The 9,075-nt window shown below is 46.8% G+C and overlaps 1 long non-coding RNA gene and 1 pseudogene across 1 annotated transcript; one reads left to right on the forward strand and one right to left on the reverse strand.

Annotated features, from left to right (window-relative positions):
• Positions 1-16: 16 nt before the first annotated feature.
• On the reverse strand, positions 17-1,109 carry LOC139025937 (uncharacterized). The gene is made up of 4 exons (XR_011477625.1): positions 1,058-1,109; positions 506-631; positions 184-254; positions 17-146 (listed from the first exon to the last, which is right to left on the reverse strand). It is a non-coding gene; the product is annotated as an uncharacterized lncRNA (long non-coding RNA).
• A 965-nt stretch (positions 1,110-2,074) lies between these two features.
• LOC112076157 (histone-arginine methyltransferase CARM1-like) overlaps positions 2,075-9,075 on the forward strand; it is a 13,984-nt pseudogene continuing 6,983 nt past the window's right edge.

Raw genomic sequence — 9,075 nt, forward strand, 5'->3', positions numbered from 1 at the left:
GTAGCACGTTTTTCACTAGCCTACATTCAGTCACGATACTGTAGCACGTTTTTCCACTAGCCTACATTCAGTCACCGATAACACTGTAGCACGTTTTCCACTAGCCTACATTCAGTCACCGATAACACTGTAGCACGTTTTCACTACTACATTCAGTCCGATAAACTGTAGCACGTTTTCCACTGGCCTACATTCAGTCACCGATAACACTGTAGCACGTTGTTCCACTAGCCTACATTCAGTCACCGATAACACTATAGCACGTTGTTCCACTAGCTACATTCAGTCACCTATAGCACGTTGTTCACTAGTCTACATTCAGTCAGATAACACTATAGCACGTTGTTCACTGGCCTACATTCAGTCACCGATACACTGTAGCACGTTTTCACTGGCCTACATTCAGTCACCGATAACACTATAGCACGTTGTTCCACTGGCCTACATTCAGTACCATACACTATAGCACGTTGTTCACTAGTCTACATTCAGTCACCGATAACACTGGTAGCACGTTGTTCCACTAGCCTACATTCAGTCACCTATAGCAACGTTGTTCACTAGCCTACATTCAGTCACCGATAACACTATAGCACGTTGTTCCACTAGTCTACATTCAGTCCCGATAACACTATAGCACGTTGTTCCACAGTCTACATTCAGTCACCGTAACACTGTAGAACGTTGTTCACTGTCTACATTCAGTCACGATAACACTTAGCACGTTGTTCACTAGTCTACATTCAGTCACGATAACACTATAGCACGTTGTTCCACTGGTCTACGTTCAGTACCGATAACACTATAGCAGTTGTTCCACTAGCCTACATTCAGTCACGATAACTATAGCACGTTGTTCCTAGTCTACGTTCAGTCACGATAACACTGTAGCACGTTTTTCACTGGCCTACATTCAGTCACCGATCACATATAGCACGTTGTTTCACTAGCCTACATTCAGTCACCGATAACACATAGCACGTTGTTCCACTGGCCTACATTCAGTCACCGATAACACTGTAGCACGTTGTTCACTAGCTACATTCAGTCAGATAACACTATAGCACGTTGTTCCACTAGCCTACATTCAGTCACCGATAACACTGTACACGTTGTTCCACTAGACTATATTAGTCACGATAACACTGTAGCAAATGGGAACGTATTTAACTAAGACAACAACACTCATTTCCATATGCCACAGCTGGTGCTTCAGCTTGTATCAGATTACTGATTAACCACATCACCATGATTGCCATTTTTTTATGATTCCATCAGCCTATATAAGTTTATATTATATCGTGGAACTGTCTAGCCTAGCTACCTGCCTTGAATGAGGAGTTTTAATTTGATACCTGATGTACTGTCGATCCTCTGTGCCTTAACTTTGTAACTGTGTTTCCAACCTAGTAAATCACATTTACCACTGTGGTGTGTGTGACTACTTTATGTGTGTGGGTGGTTCTCTGGATAGATTGTTGATGCTAAACATTTTTGAAAGGCATTCTTCCAATGTGCAACAAAGCATCAAAACAAACGTCAGTTCTTGGCAGAGGCCAGCATTCAGGAGTCACTCTCTCACTGTTGAGAGACTGGTGTTTGGCGGGTGCTATTTAATGAAGCTGCCAGTTGAGGACTTGTGAGGATCTGTTTCTCAAACTAGACCGTCTAATGTACTTGTCCTCATGCTCAGTTGTGCACCGGGGCTCCCACTCTTTCTATTCTGGTTAGACCAAGTTTGCGCTGTTCTGTGAAGGGAGTAGTACACAGCGTTGTACGAGATCTTCAGTTTCTTGGAATTTCTCAAATGGAATAGCCTTCATTTTTCAGAACAAGAATAGACTTACGAGTTTCAGGAGAAGTTCTTTGTTTCTGGACATTTTGAGCCTGTAATCGAACCCACAAATGCTATTGCTCCAGATACTCAACTAGTCTAAAGAAGGCCAGTTTTATTGCTTCTTTAGTTACAACAACCGTTTTCAGCTGTGCTAACATAATTGCAAAAGGGTTTTCTAATGTCAATTAGCCTTTTAAAATTATAACTTGGATTAGCTACACAAAAGCGCCAATTGGAACACAGGAGTGATGGTTGCTGATAATAGGCCTCTGTATACCTATGTAGATATTCCATAAAAATCTGCTGTTTCCAGCTGCATTTGTCATTTACAACATTTAACAATGTCTAACATGTATTTCTGATCAATTAATGTTATTTTAATGGGCAAAAAAATAGCTTTTCTTTCAAAAAACATTTCTAAGTGACCCCAAACTTTTTAATGGATATATATATACACACACATTATTGGACTACACTCTATCCACCAGGTTTGAGAAAAAAGTCAGATAGCCTTGGTATTTCACAAGATGCAGCTTCTTGTGCCCCGAGGACTGTGGGTGGCAGTATAGCAACAGTTTGCTTGATCGTCAAGTCTGAGCCGACGAAGCAAAGTCAAGTAGCAAAGATGGCGGTATCGGTGTTTCCCTGTGTGCGGTTGCGGTCCATCGGGGACGTGAACGGAGAGATCCAGCGCACTCCGAGCAACAGCCCCTGAGGTTGGAGGTCAAAGCACCCAGACACGGCTCTCCTAAATCTCTCCAATAGTAAGTAGCTGCTATAACCAGCTCCCGGCGTATTGATTATCCGCTAGTTAGCTAGCGCTTCCTGCCTTGTGGTAGCCCGAGAACCCTTCACGATGCTATGAAGAATGAATAGGATTCAGTGAGCAGCGGCTAACTAACTTTAGCATCTAGCTAGTTAGCCAGGTAGCATTTCACTGTGATGGGCCGGTGCGTTGGGATAGCACAAGTTTACCCAAAATGTGTTTTTCAAAGTGAACTAATGTTACTGTTGTATAAACTGGGTGTTATTACCAGATATTGATACACTACATATAAAATAGCATCTTATTAACGTTATGAGATAGCTAGGTAACTAGCATGCTAAGTTTGAGGCTGGCTATGCCTATACATCTTGGTGGCTTTGTCTGTAGCTACAAATCTTCATTGTAGAGTAACGTTAGCCCGTCAGTTAGCCTGGAAACCGACCGTTGAATTTCATTGAATTTGATGTTGGGCATAATTTAATCGTTGTGATCAGGAAAGTTAACTCTCTGACCTCTGCAAGCCAGAATGTTGAATAAAAATATATTTTAACTTACTTTACCCGTGCGGTTGGTCCATTACATGTAGGAATGAGACAATAAAAAAAGTGTAATTAAATCAACTTTTCAAAGTACTAGTGTGCTAAAATGTCTCTCACCTGCCATGTGCACAAGATGAGAATAGAAGCATGCTTGTGCTTGCCAAGCTCTTGCACCTGTTTACCTGCTTCTGCGATGCTTCAGGTGAGCACTGATAGTGCCTTTTAACTCCCTCCAGTGCTTTGAAAAGTTGGTTTAATTCGACTTTGTAAATATTGTGTGTGTGTGGCTTTATCTGACCTGTCTGATGGTTTGTCAACAGGCGAGAGACCTCAGTCTTCAAGTGTTCGTTGTCCAGGGAAACGGAATGCAGCCGTGTGGGGAAACAGTCATTCATCATCACACTGGGCTGCAACAGTGTCCTGCTACAGTTCTCCACACCTGCAGGTAGGCTGTGTGGATGTTTACAAACGTTGTGCAGTGATTGCCTCGTCGGTGGTGATGTTCAGTCTGTTTCTAACTGTGGTGTGTGTGTGTGTGTAGAGTTTACTTCCTTCTATAACATTCTGAAGAGTTGCCGGGGCCACAATGCAGAACACTCCGTCTTCAGTGACCGGACGGAAGAGTCCTCTGCTGTGCAATACTTTCAGGTGGGCACACACACACACACACACACACACACACACACACACACACGCACACACACACACACACACACCTGCGCTGGACTACTGTGAGTCCAAGGCATTTCCTGCAGTTCCATCTAATCCAACTCTCACACGGTGGTGTAGTGGAGGGGTAACGCAAGTTAACACAGTTTACACACCTTTTTTTAGGCCCAACAGTTTACACATCTTTTGCCGAAAAAATGCATTGAAAGAAAAGGAAGCGTTACTTTTTCCACTGTGACCGGCCATCAGTTTACCCACCTATTATTTATTTTATCACTGCGCGCACACACACACACACACACACACACACAGCGTTATCAAGTCTAAAAGACATTGGAGATAACTGCTGAATTTTGACTGATTGGCCTCTGAATGACCTTTGCCTTCTCCCTTTTGACCCTCGTCTCCCTCTAGTTCTATGGCTATCTCTCTCAGCAGCAGAACATGATGCAGGACTACGTTCGGACCGGAACCTACCAACGTGCCATCCTTCAGAACCATGCTGACTTTAAGGACAAGGTACCACACACGGGCACAGACACACGGGTCACAGACACACGGGTCACAGACACACGGGTCACAGACACACGGGTCACAGACACACGGGTCACAGACACACGGKTCACAGACACACACGGGGCACAGACACACACGGGGCACAGACACACAGGGCACAGACACGCGGTGACTGATTTTATGTGTGCTGCCAATCCAATGATCTGTGATCTCTCTCTCCCCCTCTTCCTCCCTCCCACTCTCTCTAGGTGGTGTTAGATGTGGGCTGTGGTTCAGGTATTCTGTCGTTCTTTGCGGCGCAGGCCGGAGCCAGGAAGGTCTACGCTGTGGAGGCTAGCACCATGGCCCAGCATGCAGAGGTAACACACAAACACTGACCACCACACTGGCCACCACACTGGCCACCACACTGGGTCGTGCATTTCATTCGGCAAGAAGGAAGCCTCAGCGTAGTCCCTGATGTTGTTGTGATAAACTCTGTCCGTCTAACTGTGAGAAGTGTTGATTGTGTAACGGCAAACTCTTGTACCACCTCTAACTGTGTTTTGTGTAAACTCTGTCCGCTACTCTGTGTTGTGTGTGTAAACTCTGTCCCATCTACTGTGTTGTTGTGTAAACTCTGTCGTCTAACTGTGTTGTTGTGTAAACTCTGTCCGTCGTAGGAACTGTGTTGTTGTGTTAAACTCTGTCCGTCTAACTGTGTTGTGTGTTAAACTCTGGTCCGTCTAACTGTGTTGTTGTGTAAACTCTGTCCGTCTAACTGCTGTGTGTTGTGTAAACTTCTGTCCGGCTTTAAAACTGTGTTGTTGTGTAAACTCTGTCCGTCTGCAAACTGTGTTGTTGTGTAAACTCTGTGCCATCCCTAACTGTGTTGTTAGATCGTAAAACTCTGTCCGTAACTAGAACTGTGTTGTTATGTAAACTCTGTTCCTAGCATCTAACTGTGTTGTTGTGTAAACTCTGTCCGTCTAACTGTGTTGTTGTGTAACTCTCGTCCGTCTAAGTGTGTTGTGATGCTCAACGGTGCCTGTCCATCTAACAATTGTCGTTATTAGTTGGGTAGAACTCGTGTCCATACTAAACCTGTGTTGTTGTGTAAGAACTGGCTGTCGGTCCAATGAACTGTGTTGTTGTGTGTAGAACTCTAGTCCATCTAACTGGTGTTGTTGTGAAACCTCTGTCCTTCTACAGTGTTGTTGTGTAAACTTCTGTCCGCCTAACTGTGTAGGCCATGCCTTTCCATTGTGAACTTCTGTGTCCGTGGCTACAACTGTGATTGTTTGTGTTAAACCTCATTGTACACCCGGTCATAACTGTGATTTTATTCGTGTAAGAGCGTCGAGTCCAGGGTCTAAACTGTTTTTGTCTCCGTGTAAGCAATCTGTCAACGTTCCTCCACTGTAATCGCATGTGGTATGTAAAACTCGTCCGTGCCCGTGAACTAACATGTATGCTCCTGTGGAAAACTCTCGTCCTGGGTCTAAGCTGTGTTAGCTGATGCTACACTACAATCGCCTCCGTGAGTCTAACCTCGTGATGGTCTCGATGTAACTCTGGTCCCGTGCGTAGACTCGGTGGTATGTTGGTGTAAAACTGGCCGCACGGTCTGCTCGCGGATCGGTTAACATTGTGTTGTCTGATGGTGAACACTCCCTCGTCACGTTCTAGACTGATGATGTTGTGGGTAACTCTGTACCGTTCGTAACTGTGTTGTGATGGTTAAACTCTTCCACTAACTGTGTTGTTGTGTCAACCGTGCTCCGTCAACTGTGTTGTTGTGTAAAACTACTGTCCGTCTTGACCTTTGAGAGAAGCTGCAGCCGTGAAGTGTCCGTGCGGTGTGTGGTGTTAGGCCTCTAACTGATGTGTGTGGTGATAAAAGTCCATCTAGCTGTGTGGTGTAGTTATGTAAACTCTGATCCGTTCTTGATTGACCTGAGACCTGCTGGCCTTATCGTCTGTGTGTGTGTGTGTGGTCATCTAACTGGGTGGGTTATCCAACTAGTGTGTCCATCTAGCTGTAGTGTGTGTGTTGTGGGTGGTGTCCTGGCTCAATAGCCTGTTGTGTGTGTCCGTCATAGCTGTGAACCCAACAAAACTTGTCCATCTAGCTGTGACGCAAGTGATGTAAGTGGTCCATCTAGCTGTGTGTGAATGTGTTGTCGCATCTAAGGCGGCTGATGTGTGAAAAAAAAAAATAGTGTGTGCTCACATCTAGCTCGATGTCAGCCTGTGGGAGTGTCCATCTCAGACTGTGATGTGTGTGTGTGTCCATCTAGCTGTGTGTGGATGTGAATGATCCATCATCTGTGGGGTGTGTAATGATAGTACATCGACGATCGTTGAAATGCTCGTCATCATAACTGTGTGTGTGTAGTGTCAATCTTAAGACTTGTCTGTGTGTCCAGATCATAACATGTGTGTGGTCCATCGACATGTGTGATAGTGGTGGTGTCCATCTAACTGTGTGTGGCAGGGTAGACCAGTAGTCGCCGCTCCCATCCACCTCCCAACCGCCGAGCCTCTGAAACCCACTGTACCAGGTCCGCTGGCATGCTCCAGTCCCTCTCTTTCACCAATGGCAGGAGGACACCCTTGTCCGGCACTAGCAAAACGATCATAGACCAGACAACGAGGATGAGACACGACACACCCACACACACACACATCACACACACAACCACACAACACCAGGGTACATTCACCATACACACGAACGAACAACTAAACAGGAGATCACTAACCAATGGCACCCACCAACCGTAGCAAAACACCTAAAACACCGGTAACTACCACAGGCCTGAACAACACACCAGCCTGAACAAGGTTCCCCCTTAAGGATCTTCATCTGACCACTAGTGCTCCCAGAACAGAAAGCTAATGGGACGTCAGAGGTATGGCTGGCACGAGAAGAATGGACCAGGCCGAAGAAGTCAACAGGACAACCTAAGACTGATCTCCAAGAACCCCTTCTTCACGGTCAGAACGCACCTTAATTCTCTCATCTACCGCTTCTCAACTTCTCTCGTCTTGCTGTGTACCTAATCCCCGTTTACAAACTTGCTCTCTTACCTGCGTCTTTGTTGCACTCTACTCTACTCTACCTGTTCCTTCTCCTATTCGCGTCTTCACGCTCTCGTCTGACGTCTCTGTTCCTTACCCTTCTCCTAACTCATTCCTACATCTCTTCTCCACACTCATCTCAATCTCTACCGTTTGACCTTCCGCACGGTAGTGCGGCTGCTCCGATCTACGGCCATCGTCTTCTCACCCACCTCTGCTCTCTCCCTCTCATCTCTCCTGTCACCTCCATCCCGTCTACCCCCTCAAATAGCCTCCCCCCGCTGTTCTCTCCGACACATCCTCGTGCTCTTTCCGTATCCCCATCCTCCTGCTCAGTACCCTACTCCTTCTACCCCTCGCTCCATCTCCTTATCCTCTCCGCTTGTGCCTCTGCGCCCCTACCATCCCTGCTTGCTCACCCACTCCTCCTCTCCTACGCGTTTGTGCCTTTTCCGCCCTTCTACCTCTCGGTCGATACCCCTCCTAACCGCTTCTGTCGCACACCCTCTCTCGGCGCCCATGGCTGATTCCCCCCTTACCGTCGGGCCGATTTCCATTCCCTCGCGTCCTCACCGCATTACCCCTCTTCCCCCAACCGGAGCAACTCCCCTCAATACCCGTCGGGTGCTGTTCCGCCCTCCCTATATCCTCTCTCTTGTACCGGTCTACTTCTCCACCTCTTCCCCTCATCACCCTCTTTGTTCCTCTCCCCCTATATGCCTTGCCATCTCACTCCTTTAGCGCGTCTTTCTTTTCCCTCCACGACTCCGGTGCTCTGATCCTCTCCTGTCTCCCTTCCCTTCTCTCTCTACCTGCTACCCTCCTCTCACTCCTTCTACCTCCTCGTGTCCCTTCACCGCTTCGGTTCCCTTCCTTCCACCTCTCTCTACCTCTCTTCTCACTCCCTCCCCTCTACCTTTCTGTTCCTTCCCTTTCCTCTCTCTACCTCTCTTCTCACACTCTCTCTCTCTGTTCCTTCCCTTTCCTCTCCTACCTCTTCTCACTCTCTCTCTCTCTGTTCCTTCCCTTTCCTCTCTCTACCTCTCTTCTCCACTCTCTCTACCTCTCTTTCCTTCCCTTTCCTCTCTCTACCTCTCTTCTCACTCTCTCTACCTCTCTGTTCCTTCCCTTTCCCTCTCTACCTCTCTTCCTCACTCTCTCTACCTCTCTGTTTCCTTTCCCTTCTCTCCTACCTCTTCTCACTCTCTCTACCTCTCTGTTCCTTCCCTTTCCTCTCTCTACCTATCTTCTCACTCTCTCTCTCTGTTCCTTCTCTTTCCCTCTCTTTCTCACTCTCTCTCTCTGTTCCTTCTCTTTCCTCTCTCTCTCACACTCTCTCTCTCTCTGTTCCTTCCCTTTCCTCTCTCTACCTCTCTTCTCTCTCTCTGTTCCTTCTCTTCCTATCTTCTCACTCTCTCTCTCTGTTCCTTCTCTCTTCCTTCTCTCTCCCTCTCTCCTCTCTGTTCCTTCTCTTCTCCTCTCTTCTCACTCTCTCTCTTCGTCTCTCTTCTCCTTTTCCTCTCTCTCTCCACACTCTCTCTCTCTCCTTCCCTTCCTCTCTCTACCTCTCTTCTCACACTCTCTCTCTCTTTTCCTTCCTTTCCTCTCTCTACCTCCTCACCACTCTCTCTCTCTCTCTTTCCTTCCCTTTCCTCTCTCTACCTCTCTTCTTCCACACTCTCGCT

This window comes from Salvelinus sp. IW2-2015, unplaced genomic scaffold (genome assembly GCF_002910315.2).
Source record: "Salvelinus sp. IW2-2015 unplaced genomic scaffold, ASM291031v2 Un_scaffold3600, whole genome shotgun sequence".
NCBI classification, from domain to species: domain Eukaryota; kingdom Metazoa; phylum Chordata; class Actinopteri; order Salmoniformes; family Salmonidae; genus Salvelinus; species Salvelinus sp. IW2-2015.